This window comes from Corvus moneduloides, chromosome 13 (genome assembly GCF_009650955.1).
Source record: "Corvus moneduloides isolate bCorMon1 chromosome 13, bCorMon1.pri, whole genome shotgun sequence".
NCBI lineage: Eukaryota > Metazoa > Chordata > Aves > Passeriformes > Corvidae > Corvus > Corvus moneduloides.
In genome coordinates, this window is record NC_045488.1 from 6,631,723 (window position 1) to 6,644,678 (window position 12,956).

Here is a 12,956-nt window from a genome sequence, read left to right on the forward strand (position 1 = left end):
CACCCCCACACGTATGTGAGTGTCTGTGTGCAGAGGGGGGCCCTGAAAACCACCTTAAAAGCCCTGAGCTGAGCATCCCCTGCTCGCTCAGCACCCCGTGGTACCGAGTGCCTCTCACAGCAAGTGCCCGGGCATGTAAGCCACGGCTCTGGCAGAGCCATGAAATATGCATTGTTTGTGTATTTTTAGAGCCGTGCTTTCCCTCTAATTACCTTCCTTTCACTCCAAAGCCTGTGAGCCATCCCAGAGGCTGCTCTTTCACCACTTGACTTCTTATTTTGACTTTGTACACCTTCCCCACAGCATCTGAGCAGTGCTGAAGGAGGGTACCCTGCTCTGCCCAGCTCTGCGCCTCAGTACAAGGGTCCCTGGCATCTGGTTCATGCAAGGAAGCAAAAGAGAAACCTCTGAGGTGGGATAAAAGAGGAAAATGGCTTGATTTTGATGGTGGGACTCTGCTCCATTCACATGGATTGGCCAGATCTCCCATACCACCCTGCTTCACAGTAGGTCTGTGAGCTTTCCACTGTGCTCAGTGAGCTTAGAGGGTTAGATCAAGCTTATGGGGTTAGATCAAGCCCTCTTTGCCTGTGTAATCATGTTGATAAGTACATCTTCATGATCAGCCTTTACAGAGTCTCCTATTTCCCTGGGATATAAAAGCTTATGTAATTTTATCCATCTCCATGCCAGGTACTTATTCATTGCAGCTCTGCTTTGTTTTCCATTTGCTCCTAGCAGCTCTGAGACAGTTGGATTGTTGCAGATTTCATTAGTGTGCTCTTTTGAACAGAAAGATGTTAGGCCTCCCTGTCCTGCTGCCTTGGATCTCAGGCAGCCCATGAGGTTCCCCGCTGGCACCATATGGCACCACGGAAAATGGCTCTGTCTGGCTGAGGTACGTGGATACGGGCAGCAGTGATTAACAGGGAGAGCACAGTAGGGTGCAGAGGTAATTAGAAGCTCTGATAATCACAATGCACTGGCAAAGAACACCTCCCAGATTTATTGCCTCCCTCTCTGTTCATTCTGCAGTGAGGTTTAATACAAGCTTACCCAAACTCAATCTCTGCTGCATGGGAAACAGTAAGTGGATGCAGGGAATTTTCTGGGAATGGAGACAAGCCCAGCAGGGATTCTGGGGTGCCAGCCTGCCAGGTCTCTCCTCTCTTTCAATCCAACCTGTAAGTGGAAGGCTACATGAGGCAGAGCATCCCCCTTCCAACAGCTGCTGGAGTGGAGCTGGGATTGTCCCAAGCCCTTTCCAGGAGAACACAGCATGAAGGGTGCTGTGCTTCCTGAGCATGACCCACACATGGATGTGACACCTGCAAACAGACCTCCTGTGATTAGAGGAATTTGAAGTATTAATGAGCTGGAGGACTCAGAGGAGCAGCACCAGGCAAACAAGCAGTGCTCAGTGGCATGGTGATAGACTGGCTCTTTTTAGCTTTGCCAAGGCCTTGATACTTGGCCTGTAATGTGCAGGAGTTCTGGTAATAATTTGACTTCTGAAGTGCTCCCACATCAAAGTGATCAGTGCACTGTACCAAACACAAAATGCAATTAAGCTAATGTACTGTGCAACGGAGAATAAAGCTGAACCTCAGATTCGAGTTCCAATTTTTATGAGTGGGTGTAAAAAAAAAAAGATCTGAATTAATCACCTAGTGCGTTTTCCGTGTGGCAGTGATGCCACCAGTGCAGTCACAGGAACTGTATCGGCAAGCCATCGGATAAACAGAGAATTTACAGGCCCAATTTGGAATGTTGTCAATTGTTACAAGCACACCTGAGCTGGAGATTCAAATCAGGTGAGCTGAGGGGGAGCAGTAACATACAGGACAGGGAAGAAAGGCAGAGTATGTGTCTGGAGGAACCCTGGAAACAGCCAAAAGAGTGACATCTCTAGTGCTTATACAGCCTGGAGGGGCCAGCAGTGCCAGTGCTGGCTTACACGTGGGGAAACTGAGGCACAGGATGGGAAAGTGGCTTTCCAGATGTCACCTGCTGACAGAGAAAGGGTGGGTGGCCAGGTTTTCACTTCCACTTCTTTGCTCAAGTACAAGGAATTCACACTGCCCTGTAAATCTGCCCCTGTTTCATTTCTGGGAAGCCTGTGGATCCATGCTACCCTTCAGTTTTAGGTTAGCAGAAGCAGCAATGAAAATCTGTCAGTGAAAATATTGCTCTCTTATCTGGACTAATCTGGGCACCTCTGCATGGAGGTATGTTGCCGGGTGTGGACATGCCCCCCATGTGCACTGGGAAGGCTTTCCTAGGAGCTGCACGCTCTGTTCCTCAGCAAGACACCTCCTCATGTTACTGCTTATCTCTTTTAATAACACAGAATGATGGGGATGGATTTCCAGGGCAGGCTATGTTCCATGCTGCTGTGTCTGCATGGTCTCTTTCCAGCACCAAATTGCATGGACAGTAGGATATTTCCTGCTACTCTTCTGGCAATGAACTCGCAAATTATAAACACAAGGGATTTTTAAACAGAACAGGCTTTTCCCAGGATTATGTCTGAAACATGCCCCTTCCCTAGCCATCCCGGGGAGAGGGGTCTCAAATGTAGCAGTGGTCTAACATATGAGGTGGAGAGATGAAGGATGCCCAGTCATGGTGGGATTCCCCTCTGCTTCCAGCTAGAAACATTCCTGTATGTCAGCAATTACAAAAAAAAAAAAAAAAAAAAAAGCCCCCATGTAATGAAGAACTCTTCTAGAGAGCTGCAACACTTAGACTCTGGGTTGGATTTTATTACCGTGATGAAATTACACAAGCATTGCCTCTCTCCCCCTGCCTACTGTGCAGCTTCCCGCTCTCTCCCCTGCTCCTCGGCTGCCTCCGCACGCTCCCTCCCCTCTGGCTCCGCAGCCGGGCTGGGGGCGGCAGGGAAGCAGGTAGGACACTCTGGGCTCCCTCCCAGCGCTGGGGTTCCTGGGCTGGGATCCCCGGGGCTGCATCATTGGCATGCGGCGCCTGGCAGGACTGCATCAGTGCTAGAGGAGATGCGAGCGCAGAGCCGCGCTGCGCCGCACCGCCCCGGCCGCCGCACCGCCCGCGCCGCGGGCTGCACAAGGTAAGAGCCAGGCTCCCTCTGCTCCACGGAACGGGGGGGACAGCTGGCAGCCCGGGGGGCTCCGTGCCGGGGAGGGAAAAGAAACTAAAGCAAAAGATGCCGCTGAAAAAGAAGATGCTCGAGGGTGCAGAGTTGGGATGGATCGGTGGGAACTGTAGGGACGGGGTCGGTGTCATGAGGCTGGAGGGGTCAGGGCAGTTGTGAATAATTTAAACCAGCCCCGTTATGCTGCCTTCGCTCCCTGCTGCGAGCCCGGGAGATGCTGCGCTGTAGAGTTTTAACTTGGGCTGGAGCAATTTGGAGCAGAGTGCTCCTGGTGGGTGTTCCGTCCGCGGTGGACCGGCAGGGAGAAGGAGAAGGTGCTCGCTTAGGGGGCAGGGGCTGTTGTGTCCGCATGGAGCTGTGTGGGACTGCGGGGGTGGTGGCACCCCAGGGCTGTGTGTGGGTGTGCCGGTGCCTGTGCGCACCGCCCCGATCTGTCCTGCACAGCCAGCACCCACGGCCATCGTCCTGCCTTCCCCATCCTCTCCACGGGAGCTTAACTGCACCTAAAGATAAAGCTGCAGTTAGTCTCCTCTCTTAGGTAGGGTTAAACGAAGCCACAGAGGAAAGCAGTGATGTGGGAGCTGGCGGAGCTGGCAGATCTGGCTCTCTGAGCAGCGGCCGTGGCGGGTGCAGGTGCTGTGGTGACAGGTTCCCGTGCGTGTGTGCATGCCCACAGCACATCCTGTAGCACAGCCAGGCACACATCGCTGCAGGGACTATTTTTCTTTTAGAGGACAAGTGTTGTTCAAGGGAAAATTTTATTACATGTGTCAAACTGCAGCATTATGATCCGTGACACCAAGATCCCATTAAAAATAATGGGTAAAAAGTGGCTCTGCAAGGATATTACTTGTTAGGGATGACCTCGTCTCTAGAAAAAAAGGAAAAGAGTAACAGCCTGATGGTGATAATGTGCAGGGGAGAAGCATGCAGGGCTCCAAGTGTGCCGAGGGGGATCCCTGACTGTTTAGGTCGGACACTTGTAAGCACACACTAGAGCTTACGGGGAACTACTGCCATGAGAGTAGAAATTTCTGGTAGGATGGGAGGAAGTTATGTGTCTGAAATGTCATGAAAATTGCTGTTTCATGTCTCCTCTGTGTCCCTGGTGCTATCACCTGGGGGAAGGGAGAGGAAAAGGCTTAATTCTCTGGTTTACTTAGCCAGATATTGAACATACAACAGTGCCCACTGATAATCCCAGGCACTGAGCCCAATGTCTGCTGCTCTTTTGGGAATACCCTTCAGTGCTTCTGCCCTAAATAACACGGGGCCCTAACACTTCATGCAGTGGGATGTCCGTGGTCAGACTCCTGCAGGACAACCTGGAGGAAGGAGTGGGAGCAGAGCCAGCATCCATGGCTTCTTCTGGTTCTTCTTCCCAATAGAAAAGCCCTCTTCCACCCTCCAGCAGAAAGAGGAGGAGAACATCTCCCTTCACTGAAAGAAAGCTACCACAGGGGCCATGGGTCTCAAGAGTTCCAAGAGGTCCCACTTAGCTCCTGATGCTTCTCCTCCTCATAGTCCGGCTGTGAAAGGCATGTCCTCCACTGTTAGATGAACTCAGCTGGAGATCAGATCTGCAAGGACACCTTAGGTTTTCCTAACACAATTTTGTAGTTGCGTAATGTGGGTGCTGGGGAACCCTTTGGGAGCATCAAAGCCAGAACCAGAAAGCAGCTGACAGGAGACAGCCTTCCACTTCAGCTTGCCAAATTCTGTCCCATGAAGCAGCTTTTTGTACCTATTTATGTTCTGGAACATCTTTATGTGAAAGTCTCTGGTACCTGACAACTTCTGGTTGAAGGAGCTGAGCTGGAGGTGGAAGCCCACTCAGGTTCTGAGGCAGCCCCCAACCTGGAAGCACAGAGCTGGGTGCTTCCCAAAAGTCAGCCTTGCACCTGCACATGATTTCTGCCAATCTGGCCATGTGCCTGTAGGCAGGGCGAGGGCCCCAGCTTCTGACAGCACAAAGTGTGAAAAATTCCATGAGGAGAGGAAGAGCACATGGGCTGGTGCTTGGTACAGGGGGTGCAAGAGTTTAGTTTAGCCTGTACCTGCAGGGAAAAGGCAGGATGCTTAAGATGCATCCCTTCATGCTCACCATAACCTCTGAGCTGGGAGCACTGCCTTGGTGAAATGAAGTATGAGAGATGAAAAAGGCAGGAAAATTCCCCGTGGTCCATGGTGATGCTGTCCCGCCTGTTCAGCACACTGTTGGGCAAAACCTGGTGAGACAGGTCTGGTTTTGAGGCTCATCCTGCAACTGCCACAGCTCACTTTCTTGCCTGAGCCAAATGGGAGCTCCCAAGGTCCTGCCTTGTCCCCCCAGAGCTGTTGTGGGTGGCCTCTTCCTGGCCACCAGGTCCCAGGGTTGATAACAGTCCTGATGGGGAAGCCAAAGCCAGCCTTGAAAATCCTCTCCCTGCATCGTCAAGCCAGAAAATTGATTTTCCAGATCATGAGCTGAACCTCTGAAATTGTTCTCTTCTGAAGAGATTATGGAATTACTCCTGTGCTAATGAATGCTTTAATGTTACGGTGACTAAAGTCCCATAAGGACTTTAACTGCCAAAAAAAAAAGGCGCTGTAGGAAAGGGGAGCCTGTGGTGGCTGTGTCAGACCTCATTTCACCATCTGGGGAAGAGGAGAGAAGGAAACCAAGAGGAGGGTGAGGAGAGAGGCTCAGGAAAATGAGGAGAGAGAAAATGAGGAGAGAGGTGAGGTTTGTCATGGTCTCCCAGAAAGCTGCTGAATCCATCAGGAATCCCTCCTGCAGCTCCCCACTTTATCCATCCATCTCTGAGTGCAAGCAGAAAAGGTAACATTAACTATTATTAGTTAGCTATTCCCTTTTCACCATCTCTCTGGCTGTACCCTCTGGCAGCAGGGATAACCCAGCTCCTAGTGACCCAGGGCCCAGGGTGGACAGCAGAGACAGGTCTTGGGGCAGGCTGCTGTAACTCCCATGGGATTATCCAAGTTTTGCACTTCCCTCTGCCCTCCTGATGTGTTGCTGTCAGGCTCTGATGGCACCATGACACTGGTTTCCAAACATACAGTAAGAAAGTATATTCCCTGACACCCCCCACAAAGGAGTTTGCCATCTATTAGGGAGGAAATGTGCTTCTGGGGATGAGTCTGCATTCTGCTGCTGGTGTTCACAGAATACAGTCTCACCTCTGCTTTACAAACCCTGGTTTTATTGCACTGTAGCTCCATGGGTTAGAACCAGGTTGTCCCAGACTTGAGCAAGAGTGGAGTTAACCCCTAAGATGGGATGGGGAAGCAGTGCCAGGAAAACGCCTCTGTGCCACAGGAGCTGCAATACAAGGGGAAGGCTGGTCTATATTTAGGTTAAGGGCTCTGCACAGAATAGGTAATCCTCTTTTCATGAATTATCCAGGGGATTAGACAGCTTTAAACTCCCCCAGGCCTCCCTGGCTGCAGCCAGGCTTGGTGGGAGTCAGGGGGGAAATGGCTGGAGGAAGGGAGGTGCCAGCAGGTTGCTGATGACTCATTTGGCTGCTGCCAGCCTTGCCAAGCGCTCCAAGAGGTCACCAGGGGCCCAGACGCAGAGTGACACACGAGTGACGTGCAAGGCGAAAGGGAACATCCCAATTAGGAAAGAACATGGAGCTTTATAAATAATTGCAGAAATGAGGAGCATGGCAGCAGGTAGGAGGAGGGACAAGAGACCCAAGGCAGCAGTTTTCCAAAGTGTAATATCCTTGCTAGACTTTTCCAAGCTGCTTCTCTAACCAGAAAAAGAGATGCTTTAGGAACTGCAGCTGATACATGCAAGGAGATGCTCCAAACCCACCTGCTTGGGCTGGCTCTGCAAATGCGATTTTGGGGATGCGAGTCAGGTTCATCTATTTGGAGTGCGAATGGATCACTGTCAATATTCCATTCAAATGTTGAAGGGAGGCCAACAGCACAGCTCAGGGACAGTGAGGGGGTGGAGAAGGATGGGATGCAAGCAGGGAGGCAGGCTAGATTGCACCAAAACCTGAATATTTCACTCCGTTATGGAGCAAATGCCCATAGCAGATTTATGCTCTTTATCTAATGCACAGCTGCTAGAAACAAAAGGAGTCCTGTCACTAATCTCACCTTGGGAGCCTGTACATGCCACAGAAGAGACATTCTTGTCACCTCTACGTGTGGGTCTTGGGACAAAGCTTTGGTGGGGAGATGAATGAGAAAGGCTCAACTGTGCCCGCTGGGCTGTGACTGACATCCAGCTCCGCAAGGATGACCAGGGGGCTTTTCCTCCTTTTGCCAAAGGCAGCGGAAAAAGCCAGCAGGGAGGACCAGTTTGTGAAACAGAAGCAGAGTCCCTGTGTCCCAGCTGATTTTCTCTCCATGGGTTTGTGGTGGGGCCACTCTCTTCCTCCCCTAATCTCTAGAACCTGGGGTCTATCTCTAAGCTAGTATGGTTTGCCTTCACTCGGTTTTCAAGGCTGTAACTAAGAAATCAGTGCAGGGCTTTGATTTCCCCAATTTTCTTCACATTTTAATGCTGCCTAGACATCTAGCCACCTTGCCCTGGAGTTACGTCCCCCCGAACCTGTGGACCCTCACAGTACAGCTCTTATCCCCCAGAGTCATCTTGGCCACCCTTATCTGGACTGTGGAAAAACCAGGTTTATTCGTGGGAAAGTTGAGTGCACCAAGGCACTTTATTTTCCCTGCATTTAAATCAATTTATACCATTCTCTGCTGCTTATCCCACATAACCTAAATCAGGATTCGACCCTGCTGTGCTTTCCCCTGCCCAGAACTGGGACAAATTGAAAGCCTTGTTCTACTGTTCAGCACTCCTTCTTTTACTCACATCATCTAGAGGATGCTGTTTAAATAATGTCAGGGGAGTCTGAGTTGAAGAGGGAATAAAAGAACAGTCTCCCAACTCACTGCTAGGATGGGGAAATCTGTGGCTGGCCCTGCAGCTCCTGCCTTGCCCAGGCACACAAGCAGAGTCAGTATCAACCCTGGCTTGTTTCTGCCTGTGAAGGCAGAGCTAGAAATCACTGGAGAAAGCCTGGGTGGAAGAGGGAAAGCAAAGAAGGAAAAGACCAGGGAAAGTCTTTGCCTTTAATGTGAGCTAATGTCTTTCCTCCCTGCGTCGAACATCCTCAATTTCCTGTTTAACTTAAAGTCAACACATCTGTCATGTTAGCATCGCCCGCTGCCTGGTTTCCCCAAGCCACCCCCCTCCCATCTGCTCTCCTTCCTGCCTCCAGCCTCCCTCCACTCCCATTGCTCCGTGGCTGGGGGGTGTGTGCATGCGATGGTGTTTTCTGCTGGCTGATGGACTTTTCCATAGCTCGTGCTTCAGTACCTGGATGTGGTCGCAGTGGGATGATCGGCTTGGCTTGCAGAGCATTTACTTCTAATCTCCGGCTTGTGACATCCTAGCAGAAAGGGGCAAGCCTTTCAGGAGCAGCTCCACGGGCTAGAAAAAGGGGGAAAATGGCTGGTGAATGGCTGTGATGAGATATTTCCTAGTTCTGGTAAGCAATGATGCTTTTCTCTTTGGTCCCTTTCTGGGCAATCAGTCCAGATACAAAAGTAATAGGGCTTAACGGGGTAGAAAAGCAAAAGGAGGGAGCTGAAAAAGAGACAGAAAAAAAACCCAGTGAAGCTAATTTGGTTTGTACTGAAGCTTTTCCAGGGATCAGTGCTTATCAAAGCAATTTAATTACTGTTATGTGAGAGGCTGGGAATCAAGCAGATCAATGTGTGTGCCTGGGCAGTCGGACCAGCTCTCACTCACAGGCAGATCCATTGCCCACCCTGCATCTTTTTTTCCTTTGTGTTTTCCAGCTTGGTCTGATGTTTTCCATGTCCTATGTGAGCTCCTACCTGAATGCTGCTTTTTCTGCCCTGTGCTTGTTACTGCAGGAGTTGTGGGAAGTAATTCATAAATTCCTGCCCCTAAGTTGATGCATAAAGCCTCTCAGCTTTCCTAACTGATAAACTATCTCCGTCCTGAAGTCTAACTGCATTTTTCACTGAAACCAGTCCCCTCAGTTCTGCCAGTGGCTGATATAGAGAGAGGTGCAGATAAAGATGTTTGGAGGGAAGAGGGTGTCACAGGACACTATTAGGACCATGAGCTGTCTGGTGTCCTGGACATTGGATTACTCCAAATGAGAGGTTTGCAAGTCAGTGTCTCACAGGATTCTCAAAATAGGTGTCCTGCATCTTAGCTGAGTGACAGCAGAGCTCTTATACCAGAGGTGAATTTAGGGCCCTTGTTTAAAGAGGATCAGGGAATAATAAACCTAAGAGCAGCCTTTGCAATCTGGCTGTGTTGAATCTGTAAAGGTCTGTACATAACAGAAAAAACAAAGGAGAAATGTAGTGATGAAGCTCTGGCAATTTTTCTAACAGGTTCAAAGATATGGCCTTCTTGACAGACCTGAGTTTCACCTAAAAACTGGTGCAGAATTTGGTTTGGGGATACCAAACCAATTCTTTTTCCTAGATTTATTTATGACAAGCAGAATTAAAACTAGCTCTGGAGAACATTTCAGAGATGACTTGTTTATAAAAATATTCCTCTCATGATGTATTCATGTAGAAACCTCCACTTGCTAAAAACTCACACATTTCCTACTCTTTGATGTTAGATACGGTAACAATGAGAGTAGGGCACTTTGGGGTTTGTGATTATTCTAGAGAAACCTAGAAGCACCAGCTATACTAAATTCTAAAGAAAAAGATCCTCCTCTCTTCAGCAGCAGGTTTTGACTTGGAGTTTTGTTTCAAATGCGTTTCAGGGGGACAATCTTTTGTACCAAATCTGTGCGGTAAAGAGGGGGTGAAGAGAACATGGGGAACTGGAAGGGGCTTTGCGTGGCTTAATCCCAGCACTGGGCAAGAAGGAGAGAGTGCAAGTGCAGGAACTGCCCAATTTGTTGTCTTTGGGGGGTTGATAATATGAGGAAATCATCTTAGAGAGGACAGCTTTTGCATCCTTTAACCAAAACACCATGGTTTGTTTCAAAAGGTTGAAAATCCTTCATTCCACATTTCCTGGAATATTGCTTCTGAGCACCAGAAATGTCTATAAATTATTTTTCTTGTTGAATTATCTCCTAAAACCTGCAGTAATGTTGATGCCAGAGTATCTCTGCTGTCAGTTTGATGTGTGCACTTCTCCCACATTCGGTCTGAGATGCTGGCCAGTGGTGACTGTGCTTTCCTGTCCCTCTGCAGTGCTGAGACAGGCAGTTAATTTCCCCTGTTTAATTAATGGCTCTGTAATATTTATAAAGAGAAAAATCTCATACCCATCTGTGATAACTTTGGTGCTTCTGCCAAGATGAAATTCTAGGGCCAAATGAATATTACAATATGCTGGATGTAGAGATGTTCATAATGTCCCAAATTTCCTGAGCCACCCTGATTTGATAATGGGGAATTGAAAGACCAATCCTAAACTCTTTGTTTCTGAATAGAAACAGAATTGAATGTGCTAGAGAATTAATGAATGTTATTACTTTAATTGAATTTTAGTCTTTTCTTATGGATATTTGGGTTATAAAGGATGGATTTCCCTTGTGAAAACAAAATCCATTTGGTGAGGGCAGGGAGTCATATGGGATCTTGAATGAAGAATAGTCCAGATCATTCCTGTGAAGGCACTTCGCATCAATCATCTCTTCAAGACAAGGTAATCAAGAAGATAGAAGATGAAACCTTTCCTTGCCAGGGAGACTTCCACATTATTTGATTGAAATTGGAATCCTGTCACCTCACGCTTGTCTCTCCAGATTTTTCTTACCACATCTGCTAAATTACCACCAGCTATTTGCGTTTTAAATGAGGGTTTCCTCCCGCACACCCCATCTGCTCAGCCTGTTTGTTCTTCCCGTGCAGTCACGACTTGGTGATCACGGTTACAGCAGAGGAAACTCACTGGTGTTGGGGGGAGAAGGAAGTGATGTGGCCTGGCAGATTCCCTTGGCTTTGTTGGATCAAAAGAGGAGCTGGGTTAAAACTGAGGGGAGAACCTCTTATGAATGAGATTTAAGTCAGGGCAAGGGAGCTGGGTAGCTCAGGCCACTTTGAGGACAATTCTTCTCTTTTTCTAGTACCACCCCAGGGAATCTTTACAAACAGATGTCAGAGAGTCTCCAATATCTAAGCTCTCCTGGGCATGTTCTCAGCTGCCCTAATGCCAGGGTGGCAGAAGAAATTACAGCTTCTCTTACTCAGAGGTGGTTGAAATGTGAGAGTACTTTAAGTATTCTAATCTCCCTCATTAAAGTTGGAGGGGCTGCAGGTTTTCAGAGGTGTTTTCTGCTCACCTTAATGTCAAACCTGGAGATATGGCTACAGATAGAGAGGGATGTGGTAGAGACTTGCCAAGTTTTGATGTGGAGGAGATAGTCAGTAGGGCTGCTGACTTATCTTTTCAAATCCAAGACCCAGGCAACATCAGAACTGACCAAGAGAAGCCAGGTACAGCTCCAAGACGCCTCTTGGCATGAGGACTGTGTCAAGCCTGGTGCTGGGCAGGCTCCTCCAGGAGATGCTGCAGGACTGTGAGGGCTCAGTTCTCACAGATTCAGTGTTTCCAGTCAAACTTGGTGTTTCTCTCTGCTTCACAGCAGCTCTTGTGGAAGATGAGTTTGCAGAGAGCTGGAATTCAGCAGCTCCCCACTGGGTGATGGATGGATTTGTTCAAGCCCGTGTTCCCACCGTGCTGCCAGCACAGCAGCTGCCTCCTTGGCCTCCCACCCTCCCAGGCTGGGAGTAAGAAGTGTGGTGTCCTCTGAGCACCACTGCAGTGTGGAGGCTTTCCCAGTCCTGGCCTGGAGATAATCCCTGCGGGGTGCTCTGTAAAATGCGAGAGGCTGAATAGATCCCTTTTGACCGTGGGGAAAGTGCTATGGGTGACAATCTGCTCCTGCACATGACATGCTCCACACCCCTCCTACTCTTGAGGTACTGCAGTGGTAAACTGAAGACAGGTCCTCTGTCAGGACACAAGTGGTGTCTCAGGGATTGCTCCCACCATATCCCTCTAGGCATCAGGGAAAAACCTGCCTCCTCCAGGGGACATTTTTCTTGCCCTTTGTGGCAGATGGTCAGGCTGCTGCAGATTAACTGCTGTAGTTATTGCATCTTACAGTTTCCTGGCCTCCTGAAGTTATATCCAAGCCCTTCTCAGGCACGCAGGACTCTCCTGGTGCCCCCCTCTGCCTTGATATTCGGAGGAGACTGCCATGGAGGAGGTGGTGGTGACCTCTTTGAGGAACCTCATTTATGTTGCAGTCCTACAAGTAGTGATGGCCCTCCATCAAGTCCAGTTACACCTTGTTCTGCAGCTCCTGTGAGTCACAGTCCCTGGGAGAGGAGCACATCTAGGGTATCAGGTTAGAGGCAGATTAAATTGGATGCCTCCCTGAGGATGACGGAGGGTTTGGGGGACAAGAATGGTAGTATGCAAAATTCTTCTCCAGCTGTACTTGGCACAGAGGCTGTGTTGCACTGGACACTGCTACTGATGGATAAAAGTTCTTTTAGATTTACAAACTGTCCTGGGTGGGTGGATCCTGATGTTATTCTCAGGGCTGTAAATCCAGTAAAATAAGTAAAATTTCTCTGGACTTATACCAGAATAAGTGATGGATGGGCTGTTATGAGAGATATGGTACCTCATAATGTAATAAATGCAAAAAGTGATAATTCTGCTCTGTACACAAAGTCCTGGGCTCTCTCTGCCCTGATAGATGGGAAGTAGGAGAAGAGGAGATTATTTGGGCTCATGCTGCTTGGGGCCACAAGAAGTGTGGGCTTTTTA

At 49.0% G+C, this 12,956-nt stretch overlaps 1 protein-coding gene across 2 annotated transcripts in view; it reads left to right on the forward strand.

The window, feature by feature from the left end:
- Positions 1-2,809: 2,809 nt before the first annotated feature.
- The window catches only part of SV2B (synaptic vesicle glycoprotein 2B), a 64,921-nt gene continuing 54,774 nt past the window's right edge, over positions 2,810-12,956 (forward strand). Inside the window, exon 1 of one of the 2 annotated variants that reach the window (XM_032122930.1) lies at positions 2,810-3,088. The gene's annotated coding sequence lies outside the window, so the exon portion shown is untranslated. Of the gene's footprint in view, positions 3,089-8,385; positions 8,653-12,956 lie in introns of those variants that run through there. The other variant, XM_032122929.1, reaches the window with a different exon arrangement.